Source organism: Choloepus didactylus, chromosome 23 (assembly GCF_015220235.1).
Source record: "Choloepus didactylus isolate mChoDid1 chromosome 23, mChoDid1.pri, whole genome shotgun sequence".
In the NCBI taxonomy this organism is placed as follows: Eukaryota; Metazoa; Chordata; class Mammalia; order Pilosa; family Megalonychidae; genus Choloepus; species Choloepus didactylus.
Window position 1 is genome coordinate 30585156 of NC_051329.1, and position 24551 is coordinate 30609706.

Genomic DNA, 24551 nt, shown 5'->3' on the forward strand with positions numbered 1-24551 from the left:
GGAGGGAAGGAGCGAGGGAGGGAAAAGGTAGTGGCTGAGCAAAGGGCTCCCTTTCTCAGCTTCGCACTCCGCTGGCCCTTCAGTGAGCCACCGCCTCCGGGTCCTCTTTGGAGCCCTCACTCTTCTCACTCTCGGCCCTGTGCGGTGCGCCTGATCTGGTCTTTGTGCCGCTTCTCCGTGATCAGGTCTTCTAGGATCCGGAACTGGAGCAGGTAGCTGTGCTGCAGGGAGAGCTGGATCTGCAGCAGGTGGGGCTGCTTGTCAATGCGCAGCTCACCGCCCGTCTTGAACCCACGCTCGCCATAAGGACACCGGGCGGCAGAGCTCTGGGAGCGGCGCCAGCGGCGATCGCGCTCCTTGGCGCCCAGTGAGCCAGCGCGTTGCGCCCCATGGCGCTGGGGCTCAGCGGCTTGTCGCGGCTGGCTCGTTGACCCCCTGGCCGTGCCGGCCCTGGTTCGTGTCCATCAGGAAGTTGTTGCTCACCTCCCGCCGGGCCAGATGCACCACCTGGAAGTTGCCCGTGTGCACCGCCCAGTGCGTAACCTGCGCCTGTGAAACAAACTCCACCAGGTCGCCCGGCTTGCACTTGCAGAGCAGGTTCTCGGGCGTGCAGGTGCTCAGCGCCTCTTGCCGGCCCGAAGCTCTTCGGGTGAATGCACCCATCGCGGGAGAACACAGGATACACCATTCCATGCACCCGCGGGTCGTAGGGCTGCGGCGGGGTCAGCGGCGGGATCAGTGGTGGCCCGTCCCCGCCTTCGGTCAAGCCGTGGCTGCAATCGGGGCTCAGGTGGGGGGTGGGGGGGGTGGCCTGTGGCTCCACGTCCTCGTCCTCGTTAAAGATGTACTAGATCCCAATGTGGGCCTGTATTCCCGGTCCACACTGATTGTTTTATTTTAAAACTCTTAAACATTCCAAATTATAATAACAAAGCATTCCAACTATTCAGAAACAGAATAAAATATACCCATCATCCAGACTTAAAAGAGGTAACCAATTTCAAATGTTTTTCCCCCAAATGTGCTGTTCGTCTTTTTATATTTAAGATAAATGCTTTTTATTTTTGCTAAAATATTTTAACAAATTACAAACAGCATGACTCCACTCCTAAATACTACATGGAAATATAACTATCTTATAAAGTAAGAATACCATCTATTAAGAAATCCTTATTCATATTTCCCTTAAAATCCCTAAAGTGTCTTTTAGAGTTGGTTTTTTCCTTCTAGGAATCAATCAAGGAATTTGTCTGTAACGTCTCAAATACTTTTTCATCTAGGATAGTCCTCTATCCCTACTGATTCTATTACATACCACAGAACAAAACAAAAACATGGATTTGTATGATTATTTTCATTTTCTTATCTGCTGTCTTCTTATCCGTCTGTTCTTATCTCTCATCTTCCTTGCTTTTTCAAACTTTTTAAAAACATTACGTTCTCTCTTCCATTAATTAGGAAGTTGTACACTTGCTCTGTTCCTCTCCTGTGTATCCTAGATATCACAACAGGTATCTAGGGCTTGTTAATTCTAATGTTAATATTTACCTTTACTCTCTTTCTGACAATGCAAGAAACTTAGAACACTTTAATCCATTTTCTCCCTTACAACTTTTGTTATTTTTCTTGTATATTTTAATTTTATATATGGAAAGTTTAAGTCCACAAGTCATTTTTATTGCTTTTTTTCACTGTTTATATAAATGTTTCTTTCCTTCCTGCATCTTTAACTTTCCAAATGTATCAATTTCTTTCTGCCTGCACAAAACTCTTTTAATTTACTTGAATATAATGTTATCAGTTTTACTTTGTCCAAAAACATCTTTATTTAGTTCTTATTCTTGAAGGATAATTTCAGTGAGTAGAGAATTCTACTGCCAACTACCTATTTTTGGCACCACTATTTTCCATCTTCAAATGTTGTTGAGATGTCAACTGCCAATCTGTAACCCCCTCTGAGGGTACTCTCTGTTTTCTCTGACTGATTTTAAGATATTCTGTCTCTGCTATGATGTATCTAAGTCTGGGTTTTCTTTTCATAGATCCTCTTTCAGTCTTCTTGAACTTCTTTACTCCATGGTTTGATAATTTTAGTCAGATTTTAGAAAAATCTCAGCCATTTTCTCTTCGAACATTACTCGTGCTCCATTCCCTTTTCTCCCAGTTCTGTGAATCTAATTATTCATTGAATCCACTAAGATTCATAACCCTCCTATACTTACTGTTCATCTTTTGATCTCCTGTTTCTCGATCTAGATAATTTCTTCCAAACTATTGTCCAGTTCACAAATTCTCTCTTCAGTCACACCTAATCCTCTATTAAATATTAAATCTACTCATTTAATTTTCATTATTGCATTTTTAATTACATGACTTCTTTTAGGGTTTTTTTGTTTGTTTTTGTTTTTGTTTTGCAAATATGCAATGTTGCTATATTTCCCATCTCATCACTGGAACAACAGCTTCTTGTAGAAAGCATGTTTTTATGATCTGTGATTCATCCAATATCTATGAGTCTATGGGTCAGTTTCTACCAGTCACTTTTGTTAATTTTTCTTGTTCTCATGTACTTCCTCTCTGTTTTTAACAGGACATTTTATTTTAAAAATTACTTATAGAAACAATTTAAGGCCAAGATGATGTAATCCCTTTTAAGAGAGTAGTTTTGATTCCTTCTGCCAGGCTCCAGAGAGCACTGGCAATTTAGGACTAATGCTTGACATTGTCTGGTGCACCCAAATGATCAGATATTGCACAGTCTGTACCTCACTCAAAAGGTATAGCTTTCAACATCGCCAGCCCACAGCAGGGTTTTTAAATCAGAATTACCATCCTTGGCAGCATCAGACTCTGACTCTTATTAATCCAGTTCAAAGATTTACTCTGTCTCTCAGCTGCCTCCTCTGGAGGCTGCAAACACCTTTAGGGCCAAAATGTCTCCAGCTTACTCTTCTAAGCCCTAATCTTTTCCTTGATTCTGGTGAAGTAGTTCTTAACACAATGTTAATTTTTGATGTTTTTAAGATACTTTTTATCTTAAGCCCTTTAACTTATTTCCAACAGGAATATTGATTCAATTACTAAGCCACCATTACAAGAAGCTTCAACATTGCTTTTTTTTTATCATCATTTTATTGAGATATATTCACATACCACGCAGTCATACAAAACAAATCGTACTTTCGATTGTTTACAGTACCATTACATAGTTCTACATTCATCACCTAAATCAATCCCTGACACCTTCATTAGCACACACACAAAAATAACAAGAGTAATAATTAGAGTGAAAAAGAGCAATTGAAGTAAAAAAGAACACTGGGTACCTTTGTCTGTTTGTTTCCTTCCCCTATTTTTCTACTCATCCATCCATAAACTAGACAAAGTGGAGTGTGGTCCTTATGGCTTGCCCAATCCCATTGACACCCCTCATAAGCTACATTTTTATACAACTGTCTTCGAGATTCATGGGTTCTGGGTTGTAGTTTGATAGTTTCAGGTATCCACCACCAGCTACCCCAATTCTTTAGAACCTAAAAAGGGTTGTCTAAAGTGTGCATAAGAGTGCCCACCAGAGTGACCTCTCGGCTCGTTTTGGAATCTCTCTGCCACTGAAGCTTATTTCATTTCTTTCACATCCCCCTTTTGGTCAAGAAGATGTTCTCCGTCCCACGATGCTGGGTCTACATTCCTCCCCGGGAGTCATATTCCACGTTGCCAGGGAGATTCACTCCCCTGGGTGTCTGATCCCACGTAGGGGGGAGGGCAGTGATTTCACCTTTCAAGTTGGCTTAGTCAGAGAGAGAGGGCCACATCTGAGCAACAAAGAGGCATTCAGGAGGAGACTCTTAGGCACAAATATAGAGAGGCCTAGCCTCTCCTTTGCAGCAACCGTCTTCCCAAGGGTAAAACTTACGGTAGAGGGCTCAACCCATCAAACCACCAGTCCCCTATGTCTGTGGTCATGTTAGCAACCATGGAGGTGGGGTAGGCGAATACCCCTGCATTCTCCACAGGCTCCTCAAGGGGGCACTACATCATTTTTTTTATCTTGTTTTTCTTTCTTTTTTTTTTTTTTTTAACTTTCCCTTCTTTTTTAAATCAACTGTATGAAAAAAAAAGTTAAAAAGAAAACAGACATACAATAAAAGAACATTTCAAAGAGACCATAACAAGGGAGTAAGAAAAAGACAACTAACCTAAGATAACTGCTTAACTTCCAACATGTTCCTACTTTACCCCAAGAAAGTTACATAATATAGCAACCTTTCTGTGAACTTGTTCCTACTATATCCATCAGAAATTAACAGACCATAGTCATTTCTGGGCATCCCCAGAACGTTAAATAGCTTATCTGTTCTTCTTGGAATATTGTTCCCCCTTCCTTAATTGCTCTCTACTGCTAGTTCCCCTACATTCTACATTATAACCATTTGTTTTACATTTTTCAAAGTTCACATTAGTGGTAGCATATAATATTTTTCTTTTTGTGCCTGGCTTATTTCACTCAGCATTATGTCTTCAAGGTTCATCCATGTTGTCATATGTTTCACGAGATCGTTCCTTCTTACTGCCGCGTAGTATTCCATCGTGTGTATATACCACATTTTATTTATCCACTCATCTGTTGAAGGACATTTGGGTTGTTTCCATCTCTTGGCAATTGTGAATAATGCTGCTATGAACACTGGCGTGCAGATATCTGTTCGTGTCACTGCTTTCCGATCTTCCGGGTATATACCGAGAAGTGCAATCGCTGGATCGAATGGTAGCTCTATATCTAGTTTTCTAAGGAACTGCCAGACTCACTTCCAGAGTGGCTGAACCATTATACAGTCCCACCAACAATGAATAAGAGTTCCAATTTCTCCACATCCCCTCCAGCATTTGCAGTTTCCTGTTTGTTTAATGGCAGCCATTCTAACCGGTGTTAGATGGTATCTCATTGTGGTTTTAATTTGCATCTCTCTAATAGCTAATGAAGCTGAACATTTTTTCATGTGTTTCTTGGCCATTTGTATTTCCTCTTCAGAGAACTGTCTTTTCATATCTTTTGCCCATTTTATAATTGGGCTGTCTCTACTATTGTCATTGAGTTGTAGGATTTCTTTGTATATGCAAGATATCAGTCTTTTGTCAGATACATGGTTTCCAAAAATTTTTTCCCATTGAGTTGGCTGCCTCTTTACCTTTTTGAGAAATTCCTTTGAGGTGCAGAAACTTCTAAGCTTGAGGAGTTCCCATTTATCTATTTTTTCTTTTGTTGCTTGTGCTTTGGGTGTAAAGTCTAGGAAGTGGCCGCCTAATACAAGGTCTTGAAGATGTTTTCCTACATTATCTTCTAGGAGTTTTATGGTACTTTCTTTTATATTGAGATCTTTGGTCCATTTTGAGTTAATTTTTGTGTAGGGGGTGAGGTAGGGGTCCTCTTTCATTCTTTTGGATATGGATATCCAACTCTCCCAGCCCCATTTGTTGAAAAGACCATTATGACTCAGTTCAGTGACTTTGGGGGCCTTATCAAAGATCAGTCGGCCATAGATCTGAGGGTCTATCTCTGAATTCTCAATTCAATTCCATTGATCTATATGTCTATCTTTGTGCCAGTACCATGCTGTTTTGGCAACTGTGGCTTTATAATAAGCTTCAAAGTCAGGGAGTGTAAGTCCTCCCACTTCGTTTTTCTTTTTTAGAGTGTCTTTAGCAATTCGAGGCATCTTCCCTTTCCAAATAAATTTGATAACTAGCTTTTCCAAGTCTGCAAAGTAGGTTGTTGGAATTTCGATTGGGATTGCATTGAATCTGTAGATGAGTTTGGGTAGAATTGACATCTTAATGACATTTAGCCTTCCTATCCATGAACATGGAATATTTTTCCATCTTTTAAGGTCCCCTTCTATTTCTTTTAGTAGAGTTATGTAGTTTTCTTTGTATAGGTCTTTTACATCTTTGGTTAAGTTTATTCCTAGGTACTTGATTTTTTTAGTTGCTATTGAAAATGGTATCTTTTTCTTGAGTGTCTCTTCAGTTTGTTCATTTCTAGCATATAGAAACATTACTGACTTATGTGCATTAATCTTGTATCCCGCTACTTTGCTAAATTTGTTTATTAGCTCTAGTAGCTGTATCGTTGATTTCTCAGGGTTTTCTGGATATAAGATCATATCGTCTGCAGACAATGACAGTTTTACTTCTTCTTTTCCAATTTGGATGCCTTTTATTTCTTTGTCTTGCCAGATTGCCCTGGCTAGCACTTCCAGCACAATGTTGAATAACAGTGGTGACAGCGGGCATCCTTGTCTTGTTCCTGATCTTAGAGGGAAGGCTTTCAGTCTCTCACCATTGAGTACTATGCTGGCTGTGGGTTTTTCATATATGCTCTTTATCATGTTGAGGAAGTTTCCTTCAATTCCTACCTTTTGAAGTGTTTTTATCAAAAAGGGATGTTGGATTTTGTCAGATGCTTTTTCAGCATCTATTGAGATGATCAATTGATTTTTCCCTTTTGACTTGTTAATGTGTTGTAATACATTGATTGTTTTTCTTATGTTGAACCATCCTTGCATGCCTGTAATGAACCCCACTTGGTCATGGTGTATGATATTTTTAATGTGTCTTTGGATTCGATTTGCAAGTATTTTGTTGAGGATTTTTGCATCTATATTCATTAGGGAGATTGGCCGGTAGTTTTCCTTTTTTGTAACATCTTTGCCTGGTTTTGGTATTAGATTGATGTTAGCTTCATAAAATGAGTTAGGTAGTGTTCCATTTTCTTCAATGTTTTGAAAGAGTTTGAGTAAGATTGGTGTCAGTTCTTTCTGGAAAGTTTGGTAGAATTCCCCTGTGAAGCCATCTGGCCCTGGGCATTTATTTGTGGGAAGATTTTTGATGACTGATTGGATCTCTTTGCTTGTGATGGGTTGGTTGAGGTCTTCTATTTCTTCTCTGGTCAGTCTAGGTTGTTCATATGTTTCCAGGAAATTGTCCATTTCTTCTACATTGTCCAGTTTGTTGCCATACAGTTGTTCATAATATCCTCTTATAATTTTTTTAATTTCTTCAGGATCTGCAGTTATGTCACCTTTTTCATTCATTATTTTGTTTATATGGGTCTTCTCTCTTTTTGATTTTGTCAGTCTAGCTAGGGGCTTGTCAATCTTGTTGATCTTCTCAAAGAACCAACTTTTGGTGATATTTATCCTCTCTATTGTTTTTTTGTTCTCTATGTCATTTATTTCTGCTTTAATCCTTGTTATTTCTTTTCTTCTACTTGGTTTAGGATTGGTTTGCTGTTCATTTTCTAGCTTCTTCAGCTGATCCATTAGTGCTTTGATTTTGGCTCTTTCTTCCTTTTTAATATATGCGTTTAGTGCTATAAATTTCCCCCTTAGCACTGCTTTTGCTGCATCCCATAGGTTTTGGTATGTTGTGTTCTCATTTTCATTCGTCTCTATATATTTAGCAATTTCTCTTGCTATTTCTTCTTTAACCCACTGATTGTTTAGGAGTGTGTTGTTTAACCTCCAGGTATTTGTGAATTTTCTAAGTGTCTGATGGTTATTGACTTCTAATTGTATTCCATTGTGGTCAGAGAATGTGCTTTGAATAATTTCAATCTTTTTAAATTTATTGAGGCTTGTTTTATGTCCCAGCATATGATCTATTCTGGAGAAAGTTCCGTGAGCACTAGAAAAGTATGTGTATCCTGGTGATTTGGGATGTAATGTCCTGTATATGTCTGTTAAATCTAATTCATTTATCAGATTGTTTAGGTTTTCAATTTCCTTATTGGTCTTCTGTCTGGTTGATCTATCTATAGGAGAGAGTGATGTGTTGAAGTCTCCCACAATTATTGTGGAAACATCAATTGCTTCCTTTAGTTTTGCCAGTGTTTCTCTCATGTATTTTGTGGCACCTTGATTGGGTGCATAGACATTTACGATTGTTATTTCTTCTTGCTGAATTACCCCTTTTATTAGTATGTAGTGGCCTTCTTCGTCTCTCAAAACATCCCTGCATTTGAAGTCTATTTTATCTGAGATTAATATTGCTACACCTGCTTTCTTTTGGCTGTAGCTTGCATGAAATATTTTTTTCCATCCTTTCACTTTCAGTTTCTTTGTGTCCCTGTGTCTAAGATGAGTCTCTTGTATGCAACATATTGATGGTTCATTTTTTTTGATCCATTCTGCGAATCTATATCTTTTAATTGGGGAGTTTAATCCATTTACATTCAACGTTATAACCGTGAAGGCATTTCTTGAATCGGCCATCTTATCCTTTGGTTTATGTTTGCCATATTTTTCCCCTCTCTCTATTAATATCCTTTATTGTACCCATACCGAACCTCTTTAGTACTGAACCTTTCTCCAAGTCTCTCTGTCCTGTCTTTGTTTCTCTGTCTGTAGGGCTTCCTTTAGTATCTCCAGTAGGGCAGGTCTCTTGTTAGCAAATTCTCTCAGCATTTGTTTGTCTGTGAAAAATTTAAGCTCTCCCTCAAATTTGAAGGAGAGCTTTGCTGGATAAAGTATTCTTGGCTGGAAATTTTTCTCACTCAGAATTTTAAATATATCGTGCCACTGCCTTCTCGCCTCCATGGTGGCTGCTGAGTAGTCACTACTTAGTCTTATGCTGTTTCCTTTGTATGTGGTGAATTGCTTTTCTCTTGCTGCTTTCAGAACTTGCTCCTTCTCTTCTGTGTTTGACAGTGTGATCAGTATGTGTCTCGGAGTGGGTTTATTTGGATTTATTCTATTTGGGGTTCGCTGAGCATTTATGATTTGTGTATTTATGTTGTTTAGAAGATTTGGGAAGTTTTCCCCAACAATTTCTTTGAATACTCTTCCTAGACCTTTACCCTTTTCTTCCCCTTCTGGGACACCAATGAGTCTTATATTTGGACGTTTCATATTATCTATCATATCCCTGAGGTCCATTTCGATTTTTTTCAATTTTTTTCCCCATTCTTTCTTTTATGCTTTCATTTTCCATTCTGTCATCTTCCAGGTCACTGATTCGTTGTTCAACTTCCTCTAGTCTTGTACTATGAGTGTCCAGAATCTTTTTAATTTGGTCAACAGTTTCTTTAATTTCCATAAGATCATCCATTTTTTTATTTAGTCTTGCAATGTCTTCTTTATGCTCTTCTAGAGTCTTCTTGATTTCCTTCATATCCCGTACTATGGTCTCATTGTTCATCTTTAGTTCTTTGAGTAGCTGCTCTAGGTGCTGTGTCTCTTCTGGTCTTTTGATTTGGGTGCTTGGGCTTGGGTTATCCATATCGTCTGGTTTTTTCATATGCTTTATAATTTTCTGTTGTTTTTGGCCTCGTGGCATTTGTTGAACTTGATAGGGTTCTTTTAGGGTTTGTAGACCTATTGAAGTTCTTATCTCTAATTTATCAGATCTACAGCTTCATGGAGTACACTTTCTCTAACTAACCAGCAGGTGGCATCCACGAGCCACCTGTTCTCCACAAGCCAGTTCTCCCCTGCTTAGCCTTTTTGGTGAGTGGGGGAGTGAGTCTTGTGGGCCCAATTGGTGTACCAAGCTTGCGTGTGTAGTTGGTGTTGCCTGCCCTGTATGTGGGGCGTGTTTCTGGGCAGTTGGGGAGGGGGGGTGGCCCTAACAATCAAATCTCCCTGGTGATCCTAGAGTTTTAAAGCTGCTGCAATAGTCTAATCCTTCAGTTCAGTCCTGCCACAGTTTGTCTCTGCCACTGACCCACAAGTCCTTGGTATTGGCGTATGGCTCCTGAGACTTGCAAGTGGGCCCCTCTTCCAGGCTGTGCACCCCGGGTCCTCTGTTGAGGGATGACTGTGCTATGTCACAGGTGAATGCCGTCCCCCCAGGGCAGTTCTGGGCTGCTGGGCTGTGTAGGGAGGCTCCCAGTCTGCTCAAATGATGGCTGAATGGGGCTTTGTTAATTCACACTGCTCCACCTTCCCAACTCTGGGACAATCAGCTGAGGTTGCAGGGAAGGCTAATGTCCACGCCCAGTTTTGTGGTGTGTGCCTGTTATTTGAAGCACTTCCGTCACACTGGGTTGTCTGGGGCAGCTCTGGGCTATGGGGCTGGCGATGGGCAGGAGTGTTTCCTGTCCACCAGGATGGTGGCTGTGAGCGGACACCCCCCTTTTCTTGGGAAGTTGTGGTGTTTAGTGAATTTTCTCAGCCACTGGATTATTGCCTTTTGTCTCAGAGCTCTCTTAGTTCTGCTCTTGACTTGACGTGCCCAAATTGAAAGTCTCTGAAGCTTTCTGTATTGGGCTTCTTAGAGTAATTGTTTTAGGAAAAGAAAAAAGGATTAAAAAAAAAAAAAAAAGGGCCCTCCTCAGAGATCTAATGGGTTATTGAAATGCTAAGAGACAAAGCAACCAGGGCCATTAAGGAAAGGTCCACAGGGCAGAGAGATTGGCTTTTCTTCGGGATTTGCATATGCGCCTTAGGGCCTGAGCTCCGCCCTTCCCCTTTCTGTGTTCACCAGAACTCCAAAAATCCTCTGCTTTTATTTTGGAGTTTTTCGTGTTGTTTTTTTTTTTCTATGCCTGTCTCCTCTCTGCTGGGCTGGCTGCTCTCAGATTCTCTGGTGTCTGGTCTCCGTCTATCTATGGTTGGAGTCTGGATCAATAGAATGAGTTTCCGATAAGAGCAGCCACTGCTGTTCTCCCTTCTCCTTCCCAGAGCTGACAGCCCCTCCTCCCACGGGACTTAGCCTGGCAGGGAGGGGCGCGGGTCCCCTGGCCGCAAAAACTTACAGATTTCACTGATCTCAGCAGTTCGACATTTTCATGAGTGTTGTATGAAGTATGCCCAAAGACAGATTGCTCTGTGGTGTCCAGTCCACGCAGTTCCTGGCTTTCTACCTACTTTCCTGGAGGAGTAACTAAAACATACAGCTCACCAGTCTGCCATCTTGCCCCGCCTCGTTTCAACATTGCTTTTTGACATCAAATGTTTTGTATACTTTTAATACCAAGGCTACTTTCTCAGGTTCACCAAGGACTAACATATGTCTAAACTCCATGGTTATTTTTCACTCCTCATTGTACCTAGGCTACTTCAGCACCATTGGACACAAATGAGCACTCTCTGTTCCCTCAAATATTTTCCTCACTTGGCTTCCAGGATACCACACTCACCCAATTTCCTCCCACCACCCTGATTCCTCTTTCTCAGACTATTCTAACAGCTCCTCCTCATCTCCCTGAATTCTGAACATGGGATGGTTCTCAGTTCTGATCTTGAACCTCTTTCTGTATCTATACTCATTCCCTAGATTCTCACATCCCATCACAAAACTTTTAATACCATCTATAAACTGATGATTCCCAAACTTTTATTCTCTACAGCCTGGATTTACATGGAATTACAGACCTGTGTATCTAACTGGAAACTTGACATTGTACTTGAACATTTTATAGGCATTTCAATCATTAACATGTCCAGGTCAACTTCTGATATCATCCCACCTCACCAGCACAGATCCTCCCATAATCTTACCACCTGGTTAATGGCCACTCAATTCTTCCAGGTACTATGGCCAAAATCTCCATGTCATTCCTGATACCACTCCTTCCCACCCTACATTTGGGCAGTCAGCAAGTCTTGTTAGTTCTACCTTCAAAATGTATCCAGAATTCCACCACTTCTCTACACCCTCATTATCACTACCCTGGTCCAGGCCACCTCATCTTACCTGATCACTGCAGCAGCCTCTAACCTAGTGTCTTGATGCTTCTGCCCTAAAGAAGTCTATTCTCAGCACAGCAACCAGAGAGAGCCCATCAAGGTCATGCAACCCCTCAGTCAGGTCATGCAACCCCTCGGCTCAAAAGCCTCCCATGGCTTCCAACCAAAGTCCTATGACCAATAACACCTGCACGTTCTGGTCCCACAACCTCTCTGAACTCATCACAAGAGATTTTAGTAATTGAGTTCTCCATAACAGAACACCTCAAAATTTGGCAGCTTCTAACATCTGTAACGTTATCTCTCATTGTTTCTGTTGGTCAAGTATTTGAGAAGGGCTCAGTAGGTAGCTCCAAGTCATAGACTTTCACGAGGTTGTAGTCAGGGGCTGCAGTCATCTGAAGATCTGAATCGACCTTAAGTGTCCACTTCCAAGGTGGGTCACTCACAGGACTGCGAGATGGGTACTGGCTGTAGCCTGGGGACCCCTCTGCAGGCTGAGTGTCCTCACAGCACAGTTCCTATGTTCCAAGACACCAAGGTAGAAGCTGCATCGCTTCTCATGATGTAGCCTCAGAAGTCACACATCATCCTTTCTGCCATCTTCTTTGATCACACCAGGCCAGGACTGACTCATGGTGAGAAGTGTACATAAAGGTGTGAAGACCAGAAGGCAAGATTCACCGGGGGCATCTTGGAGGCTGCCTCACACTTGAGTAGGCAGGGCCTGGTCCCAGCTCATGGTCTTCACATTTACTGCTGTTTCCTGCCTAAATGTTCTTTCCCTCAAATATCCATACGGCTAGCTTGCTCATTTTCTTTTGCTCTTTGTCTCAAATAATACATTTTCAATGAGGACTTTCTAACCCCCTATTAAATTTTAAACCTATCTTCTATTTCACATCTCCCTTTCCTACTTTATTCCTTCTCCTTAGCATTTATCAATAACACATTTAAAGTTATTTAGTTTATTGTCTGTCTTCCCATCCTGAATGTAAGCTTCATGTGGGTAGGAATTTTTCTGATTTCTTCTCACCAGTATATCTCTAGCATCTAGAACAGTGCCTGGCATATAAAAGATAATCAGTAAGCATTTGTTGAATGAATAGTCAAATTCATCAGTTTCTTTATTATTTCATCTGCTCTTAAGCTTAGAAAGTTCTTCACTCTCCTGTTTCAATATCTATTTGTTATTTTAATATAAATCACTTAAATAATTGTATAATCCTGAATGGTTTCTCTGAAGGTTCAGTGTCCTAAGGATCATTTGTTCCATGTACCTTTTTAAAGGTAACACAATCAAAATAACCTTGGACAGTCTTATTAATTACATACACCCTTTTCAGTCTGGAATGAGAACTAATGGAAGAGGAGGAACTAAAAACAGGGTATTTTCTAGGATCTTTCATTTTTAAAAGTCCCTTCTTTTTAATGGAGCAGAATTTTTAAAAACACATACTAGACATATTTTAATCTGGTCAAACAGTCTTCTAGTTCAAGTTAAGTAAGATAAATGATTAAACTGCTGAATGACATTTACAGGCTTAATTTTACACATTTTGAATTTTGTTCATTAAAAAACAGTAAAGTTTTAAAATTTTCTAGTAAGATGAGACTACAAGGGTGTATGCAAACATTTAATATATAAATATCATATTAAATAAATATTTTATTGAAATGTTCTCTACACATACAACAGCAGTCCAGCCCACCACAACCATTCTTTAAGATATGCACGGCCACCTTGACTTGCTCTCATGGTGCCTTTTCTGGCAAGTCACAGGAGACCTTTTATTTTTATTCAAAATGAAACTCCCTTCAATGAAAATGCTGGACTCATAGCCAATCCTAGACCAATATGAGCCATCCTTTCCATGCCCCTGGATCATTTAGTTTTCTATTTAAGTTGCTGTGAATCCCATTGATCACAGAACAGAGAAATTGCTGGAGGCAGGACATGCAGTCTTCAAATCAAATGACATGGAGCTTGTGGAACTGAGCATTCCCTGTGACCAGCACTGCTTCAGCAGGCAGCTGACAGGTCTGTCCCTCCTGGATCTGTGGCTGGGTCACCGCGGCTCACAGCCGACTCAGGCCGCCACGGTTGCCCCAGCTGCACTTACGCAGCCACTGCCCTAGTCGCTGCCCTGTTGAGGTGGGGGGGCGTGAGCGTCCTGGGCATGCGTACCACCGCCTCCATGGGGAGCCACTAGTGGAAGGGGGACCTACCCCAGAACTTTCGATGATGCTTCGGGTAAACAATTCTCCTTGGAGGCTTGTGTATGTTCATATTTGTGAGTGTGTGCACCTGCATGTGCATGTCTGTGTTCACAGGTGTGTCTGCGGTGCTTGTGTGCACCATTACATGTGACTGTGTGTGTGTGTGTGTGTGTGTGTGTGTGTGTGTGTGTGTGAGATCCTGCTTTCTGGATTTTTGGCTCATCTGTCATATTAGCACATGTCCAGTAGGTAGGACTGTCAGCAGCTCACACAGCCATGGCTGGGTCCAGTCAGAGAGTGGAAGTTGACCACAGGCATCCTAGAAAGGATTTATAAACTTTTATGCTTATTGGAGGACCAAAATATCTATTTTATGTCATGAAAAATATCAAAGGTGTCCTATAATTATTACTATCACTATCTTGTAATTTCCAGCAATATCTCTCTGGTAAAAGATCGAGTTCTCTACAAAATTGTCCATCCTTCCTTTGAGCCAGATATTTCAGTAGCTATGCTATATGGAAAGAAGTCATTAGAAAGAAGTACAACATGTAGTTTATAATAGAGAGAAACATAAAAATAATATAAAAGTATTTGACAATAATGACCTTACAATAAAATATACTTGACATAATGCAGTGATGTTGATCTGTATTACTAAATGGGAAAAGGGGATCATAAAACATATTGAAGGTCTGAACCTCCACTCACCCACCCCACCTCCAACCAACATCCCATACTGTACCTATCAAAGAAAACATAACTAGGTTAAGAGAGAGAAGAATGTGGTAAGAGAAGTGCCTTTAAGGAGGAAGACACTGCTGAAAGGGCAGGGAGCCTGCATCAAGCTCAGGGATACACCGAGGATTGTGGCTTCTGTGGGTAGAGGGGAACCAGCACCCCACCCCATGCTGTGGTCAGAGAGACCCAGGAAGGATGGAAACTTCTATGGGTCATCCAGGAAATCTGAGTTCTGGAAACCCATGACTAAGTTGGCAGACAAGATGCAGTCAGTGCCATCCATAGGGACCTCTAGGTGTCCTATGTAGGCACAGTTACCTTCAAGTAACTTCTAAGGGACCTGAGAAATGAGCTTAATGTTAAGGTTTGGTGGATACAAAAAACAACATAAAAATTATGGTTTCAACTAATTATTCTGTCATCCTATTGACCATGCAACAAACACTTTTGTAAGCATGATTTTGCCCAAATTTCAGCTTACTTCCTGTGGGATTTATCTGTTCCACATTTCCTTAAATTTATTGCTTGATATATTGACTGGAAGCTTCTGTATTTTGCCACAATAGTCTAGGCCCGTTGATTTAGTTTGCTTATGTTTGGAACAAAAAAATATATATATTTCATCAAATTTATTTCAGCTTGAACACTTTTACTAAGTGTAGGAAAAATAAACTATTCTTACCTCTCTTCATTGCTTCTGGTATTTCTGGTGCCAGCATGGAAATTCCTGCTCAGAACAAATGGTGACAAAATTATACATATGACACATGCTGACAAAATTATACTTATGACTCCTATGGTATTTTGTATGTCTATGTATTATGTATTTTTTCTGAGTTTTCCCATAGTGTTAACACTTTTACTGCATTAAAATGTTTTCTTTAAGTAAGCAAATGACCCTTTCAGTGGCCTAGAAGGCACCACATCTGCCCCTGACCCCTCTCTGAACCCCTCTTCCTCCACTCTCCTCTCTTGCTTTCCCTTAGCCCAAACTTTATCAAGATTCCTCTTGCTTTGGAAATTTTGCACATTCTGTTCCCTCCAGTGGAATGCCCTTCCCTTGGCAATTGTACAGACAGTTCCCCCACCTTATCCTTCAACTCTTGCTCTTTTTCTCAGTGGGCTTTTTTTTTTTTTTTGCCAGGAAACATACCTTCATCCATGAAGCAAGGTCTCACAGGAGGCCCCACTTCTTTTCCACTGATCTCTGTGTTCTTAGGGCAGACACACACATTGCTTCCTTGCAGGAAATTCATTCAAAATTAAGTAAATCCACTTGAAATTTGAACAATTTCTATATACATGTGGTTCAAAGATAACATAGATATCCAAAAAATTTATGGAGTATAAAAAGCTTTACTATCCTTTTTTTCTATTTCCTAACCCTCTTTCTGTAGTGACTGCAGCTCTTAAGGTCTTGTTTGTTTAATCTTCTCTAGAGTTTATTTTTTCATTATAATCCAAAACATTAATACATTTTATTCCCTTCCTAATTCACTTGAATTCTGCCTTACTGAACACATTTCAATGCATCATGCTTTCCCCTTAGCCATATGCTTAGAAGTATTTCCTTGCAAATACATAAGCTTCCACATGATTGTTTTCAACTGTGTAAAATTCAGTTGATGGATGTGCTGATACCATTTAAATGATGGAACTCTGAGATATACTGAGTGACACTATATCAGCTCTCAGAGTTGTCTTCAAAATTCCAAAAAATGACTGTAATATTCACTCTGAAATTTACAATAAAATTTATCTCCCAATAATTGTTAAAATAAGGACAAAGCTTGCTATAGTTAATGTAAAAATGTGATCTAAAGAAGTAACAGCTCTAAAGCATAGAAAACTAACTGAATACTCACAAAAGTAAAGAAGCTGGTTATCAAACATTTGATAATGCTACATTTTTATTAGCAAACACTGAAACACAATTATAGTAGTGCTGAATATTGGTGATTAGCCCAAAAGTTAGAGGGTTCAGTGTTGGTAAGAATGTGTCAAGTGAGGAAAACATACATAGCTGATAGAAGAATAATTAGAGCTAGCCCTGAAAGTAATGTCAAACTACTGGAGGGAGAGCAACTCTTAAGGGTTGAGCTCTTTATCACCCCACCCTCCCACCACCACCACCAATTAATTCTGGGTCCTCCACCCACAGAGCATCTCCACTGCCATAGGGTGGCCTGGGCTGGCTGTGAGCAGCTGCTTTAGGCTCTCATTCAGGTCACTGAGCAGAGGTCCAGGACTAATAATAAAAGTAAAACTGAGTTTACTTCAGTGTTTGCACACTTCTGAGACTCTCCACAATGCCCTCTGGTGCTGTTCTCAGGAGAATATTAACATTGGTGGGAATTAAATGCTGCATGGAAAATATTCAACACATAAACATTGTTTACTGTTTTTGACATTTTCCAACTTATTCTCTGGGTCAAACCAGATTCATTGATTTTCCTAAATTTGTTAAATATTGTTTGCATTTCTTTCTACAGGGTGTTAGATATACTCTCCAAATTCTCAATTTTAATGTAAATGTTACCTGTTCTTGAGCCCATCCAGCAAGTTAATTTTCTTCATTTTTTTTTTTAATTTTGTAATTTCCATTTTTTTCCTTTGATGTTGAGGTAAAATTCACAGAATGTGAAAGTCTATGAACTTTTTATGTTAAACATTTGGTGATATTTAGAACAATCACAGTGTTGTGAAACTGTCACCTCTACCTAACTCCAAAATGTTCTCATCACCCCAAAAGGAAAGCCCATCCACATTGAGCAGTGACTCTCAGTCCCACTTCTTCCCAGCCGCTGGCAACCACAACACTGCTTTCTGTATGTAAGGATTTGTCTATTCCAGAGGCTTCTTACAATAGTATCATAAAATATGTAGCATTTGTGCTTTGTTTCTTTCATTTAGTTTAATGTGTTCAAGGGTCATCCATGTATTAGCATGGGCCAGAACTTCATTCTTCTTCGTGGCTGAATTACATTCCATTATACGGATATATCACATTTTGTTTATACAATTACCAGTTAATGAACATTTGGATTGTCTCCATCTTTTGGCTATTGTGAACAGTGCTAAGAACATGTATGCACAAGTTCTTGTCTGGAACACCTGCTTTCAATTATTTTCAGTATGTATCTACTGGAATTGCTAGATCATGCTTAAATTCTATTTTAGCCCACTTGCTCTTCAGATCTTCAGGTTTGTTTCCTGAGTGGGTCAAATTCAGTGCCTGGGGTTCCTCAGTCTGGAAACCTGGTGGAGAAATGGGAGGTGGAGCCCTGACTGCATCCCTGCCTCCCTCTCTCCCTCACTCCTCCCCCACAGCAGCCACCACTCTGTGAATAGGAGCGAGACCTGGGGCTCCCCTGGTGTCCTAACTTAGGTTCCCAGGAGTTCATCCAATAACATCATGTTGAGGCTCAAGGGCAATTGAGTGACTCCTTGATCACTCAGTCTCTATCAGGGTCCAGGAGTGTGGCAAGATTCATTTGATTCTTAATTTGAGGCACAATTCATGCACAGTTCCAGCTACTGACATTTACCCAGTCTGGGCCCCTTTGAGTGAATGGTCCTTACTGTAGGAACCCCAGAGCAGTCCCACAGAACCCCCTGCTGGTCAAAGGACACAACCACAGAATGACCCAAAAGACTGAGACCCCAGCTGATTTCTGCCCCTTCACCAGGTTGCTGCCTGTGTCCAAATATTGATGTCTATTCTAGATACTGTGATTCTAATTAGTTTCTTACTCCTGATGGAGCTCCCAGACCCATGGTAGCTGGAAACATGTGCTGTTGGCATGTCCAGAGAAGATGCTGCCAAGACTAAGTGACCTTGTGGGCATCAGGTCAGGTGCTACTGAGGATGGGTCACATGGTCTGAAAACTGTGTAGGGGCTTTTCAAGAAAACAGCATAGACTTGGCATTTTTTAGGGAATAAAATGCCTCATGGCAAGCTCAAAAGATGACATTCAGTCCAAAATTGAAAACAATTGCAAAGCTTTTTAATTTGGATAGTGAATAGATTGCTTTTAGTGCATTTTGGAAAAACAAATTCCTTTGGTAAGCTTAACATTCGCTAAATACAATGTAATGCATTGATTTATTTTATGAAGTCATCCTTCTTCCCCTAAGTAAAGCTTACAGTTTGATGTATTTTTACATTGCAATTTATTATCAGGATTTTGTTAGGGATTATAGACTCTTCATTTTAAAAACAGTTTTTTTTTTTTTTCCATCTGTGTTTTCTTACTCATTGTTTTCAGATTAGCAGGATGTTGAGTTTGGCATTTTAATGTCATGCTGGTTGCAGATGTGTTTGAATACCTGAGGAGATAAAAACAGTAAAAGCACCACCCACTTACTGTACCCCAGGTCCACACTTGCTCTAACTGTGCAAATGGCCTGCATGTGTAGACTCCCGAGGTCTTCTTGTAAATGGCACAGGGCCAGGCTCACCCTCTTCCCTGGGGCTGTCTCCATGCATGGCCTGCAGAGAGAGCTTTCTCCTTCAGGTCAGGCAGGTACCCCCTGATTCAAAATCCTTTAGTTTCTCCTCATGGATATTTCCTGAAAAACCCAAACTTTGTAGCATCCTCTGACATGCCCTTCAGTGTCAGGCCCCTGCCCACCACTGCAGCCCACCTCACAGCACTCTCCCCTTGCTCTCAGCCTCCAGCTGCACTCACTTCCCTGTTCTTGAAAACCCTGAACTCTTTTCCTTCCCAGGTCTCCACACTAGCTCCTCTTCTGCCTGTTGGGATTAGTTGAGCTTCCCCATGAAATCACGATGGACACAGCCAACTGTGGCAACATTGAGCATCTGTTAACAGTAGAAAATGTGCCCATCATCATAAATAGGGTCAGGGATTTTGTAAACATTTGTTGTTATGGAAATTGTTGAAGTCACAAAAAACAGAAATTATCACATTTGAACAGTGCACCATCTGATCCAGCTTCAACCATCTTCACTATGACTCTTCTGTTTAATCTTTCACTTGTCTGCAGCCTTCAACACAAACTCTTGCTTAATAGCTTTAGAACAAAACTTAGAAGTGATATCACTCATTGGTGTATGATTTACTATGTACATCCATATTTTATGTTCCCAAGCTTCTGTTCCTTAAAACACTGGATTCCAACAACTCTTCTGTACATGGCTTTTTGTTCTCCTTTCCACAATGTTTAGCTAATAATTGAACTGATTGGAAATTGAAGGAATCACAGTGGATATTAACCTTTGCAATTATACAGTTCAAGGCATGACATATTTTTTAGAATTAAATCCAGACTGACTCATAAATTGTCAGACAATCTTTCCATAACCCTCTTCATCCATTTCTCCCTCTGCAGACATACCTGTTCTGTGGACACAGAATTTACAAACTGCTTCATTCTTATCTCATTTCCTGGGCCTTTGGTGGGTGGGAGTTTGGTGTAGGGAGCTGTATATGAGAATTGAAATTTTATGGTAGATTTTGAGCTCTGTATCAAACATCTTGCTCAAGACTGTCTTACAGGAGTTTAGTTATGTGAAACCTTAGCAGACATTCCACAACCAACCCATGCACTATGGTTCATTTGCCACCAATGTCTCAAGGGCCTGTGATGGACAAGCTCAGGGTTGATTCCTCAACTTCCTCCTATTGTCCCATCAAGGGGCTTAAAGGTTAGTAATAGTGGGGCTGAAGACCAAGGCAGCCCTGTCCCCATAGGCATCTATCTATTTTGCCAACCTAGTCATCCCAGATCTCCTGCTTCAATCTGTGTCACTCTGTGCTATTTCTCTTGCACACAAGGAGCTGGGATCTTGCTTTCCTGGGCCCTGCAGAGGACTCAGTCACAGACTCTGAGTGTTTTAACTAGAAATTGGCTCACCTCTGCCCTGTCATCAACCCTGCCCCTTACATGAGTGTATTTCTAAAGAACCTGCAGCTGCTCTCCAGTTGGCTGCACCATCACAGATGAAGCCAAGTTTATACAGGCAATTTTCAGTTGTTTTTTAAAACTCATAAAAATGATATCCTTGATGAAAATTTGAAGTCTGTGTTATTTTTGTTAAAATATTCTCATACTATTTGTGAGAATATTCTGGATGAATCTGTGGTAACAGCAGTGGGTGGTCCTGAGCGGCTCCTCCCTGCACAGGAGGCAGGCTTCTCTTTGGCAGGAGCTGTGTAAAGCAGGGATTCAGGGTCCCCAGAAAAAGGTGAATGGATGTCTCCCTCCATTGTAACTGGGTTGGAGACTTAGGCCACCCTTCTTCCCTGTGGACCAGGAGCCACCACCCAAAGCCAACAGACAGGTACAAGCTGGCTGCCCTGGGAGGCTCAGAAGGGAAAGGAGAACCAGCACCAGGGGGACAGGAGGAAGCCTCAGCCAGGGTAACGGGGATGCTTCTCCCAGGGTCTCCTTCAATGCACCATGTTGTAGCCTGCATCAGTTTTTCATTCTGTTGTATCACTGAATAATCTATTATACAAATATAGTAACATTTGTTTATCCATTCATTAATTGGTGGACATGTCATGCCATTTCCCACATTTTTGGATTATGAATAATGAGGCAATGAATAGTTGTGTGTTTTTTTGCATGGACTCGTGTCTTCAATTCTCTTGGGTGTATAACCAGAAGTCGAATTGTTGGGCTTGTGGAAATTCTGTTTGTTTGTTTTTTTTTAATATACAAATCATTTTCCAAAGCAGCTACACCATTTTATTCCCACCATCCAGGTATGATGGTTCTAGTTTCTCCACATCTTCTCCAACACTTGTTATTTTCCCCTTTTTGATTATAGTCATCCTAGCATCTGTGAAGTGGTATGTCCTTGATTTTTTAAGGTTCTTATTTAATGCAATCTTACTGAAATATATTCGCACAGCATATAATCCATGTGAGTCCATGGCTCACAGTATTACCATGTGGTTGTGCATTCATCATCATAATCAATTTTAGAACAGTTTTGTTATTCCAAAACAAAGAAAAGGATAAAAACAAAAATAAAAAAGAACACCAAAACCATCCCATACCCCTAAACCCTGCCATTATATATATATACACACACATATAGATATAGATATATTTATTATTTTATTAGTCATCTGCCCATACACTTGATAAAGGAGTGTCAGTCACCAGTTTTTCACTATAACATGGTCACATGGTAAAAGCTATATTGCTATACAATTATCATCAAGAATTGTCTACTGGATTACTGTTCAACAGATTCAAATATTTCCTTCTAGCTATTCTAATACACTAGAAACTAAAAAGGAATATCTATATAATGCATATGAATAACCTCAGATCAACCTCCTGACCCTATTTGAAATCACTAGCCACTGAAACTTTGCTTTGTTTTATTTCTTTCCCCCTTTTGGTAAAGAAGGCATTCTGAAGCCCATGATGACAGGGCCAGGCTCATCCCTTGGAGTCATGTCCCATGTTGCCAGGGAGACTGATACCCCTGGGAGTCTGATACCCCTGGGGACTGTAGTTCTTATTTAGAAGATATTTCCAAGCCCACTTAGTGATCTTCCCATAGCCAGAATGAAACAGGGACTTTGTCCCATGCAGGGGGAGGGTAGTGAGTTTATTTGCAGAGTGGGCTGAGAGAAAGATGCCACATCTGAGCAATCAAATAGGTTTTCTGGGGGTGACTCTTAGCCATAATTACAAGTAGACTTAGCTTCTCCTTTGAAGGAATAAGTTTCATAAGGGCAAACCCCAAGATCGAGGACTTGACTTATGAAATCGGGATTCCCTAATGTTTGTGGGAATAACAGGAATTCCCCAGGTTAGAAACCTTAATATTTTCACATTTTTCCCAATTCCCTCAAGAGTTATTTGCAAATATATTTTTATTTTCTGTCCAAAATACTCTGGGGCACATCAGGATACCACATTAAACTGTACAGAACAATAAGATCTCATTCCCCATTCTAGGTTCCATGCAATAATATTTTTTAAATAAAATGACCATATAGGTTATATTAGAAAGTATCCTATAGAGAATATAAATATTGTACCAAATAAAAATCTCTTAAAATTTGACAATGAAAACACAGGAATAGATGTGACTGTTGTAAGAGCTTACAATCTACAAACCTTTACAACCAGCCTCCTTGAATAGTCTGCACTCCTGCTTCTTTGATTGCCCAACCTCTGCCCATGTTCTGTCCCCTGATAACCTATGCTCTCACATTCATTTCTAAGCATATGCTCATTATAATTAGTTTATACTAGGGAGGACTTAGACTGTCCTTTCATTTCTGGCTTCTTTCACTCAAAAAAAGGTCCTCAAGGTTCATTCACCTAGTTGCCTGACTCATGACTTCATTCCTTCCTGCAGCCATTCAATATTCCACTGTATATAAACACCACAGTTTGCCCTAATGTTCACTTGTGGGTGTACCCTTAGGCTGCTCCACTCATTCAAAGTCCCTGTCTCATTCTGGCTATGGGAAGATCACTAAGTGGGCTTGGGAATATCCTCTAAATAAGAACGACAGTCCCCAAGAATTACCAGGTATTGACTTTTGCTCCTCATCAGCAGCTGTAATTAACACACAAGGACTATTTTAGGGTCTCCAATAACATGCTGGAAGACAGTTGATCCCTCCTGTAGGTTTCCTGAGGATGGGACTGAGTCTTACTCTTCAGGGTATGACACCTAGTAGGTGTTCAATAACCTTGAAAAATATTGAATACAAGCTGAACCACTCAGGATTTCTCCAACTGACTGTCCTTGTTTTTGCCTCAGCATCTTTGCTCACCTCCTTGTACCTGCCTGTCCCTCAGGTCTCCTCTCCATCGACTGACTGGTTTCCATCCCTGTTCTAAGACTGGGCCTGGAACACCCCCTCCTGCTCCTCTTCTCTTTGCTCCCATAGGATCTGGCCCAGATCTTTATCACTTCAACTAAATTCTAACCAAGTTTACATCCCAAACACCCCTTTTCATTCTTTTGGCCAACAAAACCTAAGACCTAATTTAATTTCTGACATATATTGGATATTCAGTCACTTTTTAATTGAATGAGTGAATGAAGTAAATGAATTGTAGTCACTGGACTTGTTCAATGGGACAATGTGACAAAAATGCCAGAATTCCTTCACGGAAATCTCCAGGTGAGTGAACAAATAGAAATAAGTAGGTGAAAGAATAGCACAAAAATTGGACAGTGACTGAAATAATGAAAAACCCAAGGATAAAGATGTATCAGAGCAATATAGAATGAGGAGTTAAAGTAGGGATTTGGGGTCAACACTGCCATTACCCAAATCCTGATTTCCTACTTACAGGTTTTGAAACCTTCTATGCCTGAGTCTTTTTCATCTTTGAAGAGCACAGTACTATCATATTTTCTTCATGGGTCTATTATGAAGATTACATTGAACAGAAAGAAAGTGCTAAGAACAGTGCCTAACAAATAGAGAGCATAAGTGCTATTGCATTATTATGTAACCTTTGCAGTCTCTTTGAAAGAAATCCTGGTTAGTGATCATGGTTATCCTTATCTGTGATTGAATTTCTACATGTTTTCCACATGGGTTACTGCCTAAAATTCCATTAGTTACAAGTATAGAGGATACTAGAGATGTAATATTTAGGAACGGTGGGTGGAATTTGGGAGGTTGAATAGCTTGATGATTTTAGACTTGTGTCCACTAAATTTTATGGACAGTGGTTTATGCAGGTATAACTGCCTTGAAAATATATTTTTTCTGCTGCCTCTGAATCAATTACGGCATCTTAAGAAATGGAGACGCTTCAGCCTCCACCTTGTGGAAATTTGCTATCAGTGTCATGGTGGGAAGCGAGTGTTGGGAGACTGTTTCCCGATAGGAGCATCATGTGCGCCCCGGAGACGGGCCGGGCCGCAGCGCGCAGAGGAC

General features: G+C 40.5%; 1 pseudogene; it reads right to left on the minus strand.

Moving 5' to 3' along the window:
- Positions 1-125: 125 nt before the first annotated feature.
- LOC119519312 lies at positions 126-24464 on the minus strand (annotated as a pseudogene).
- Positions 24465-24551: the final 87 nt, after the last annotated feature.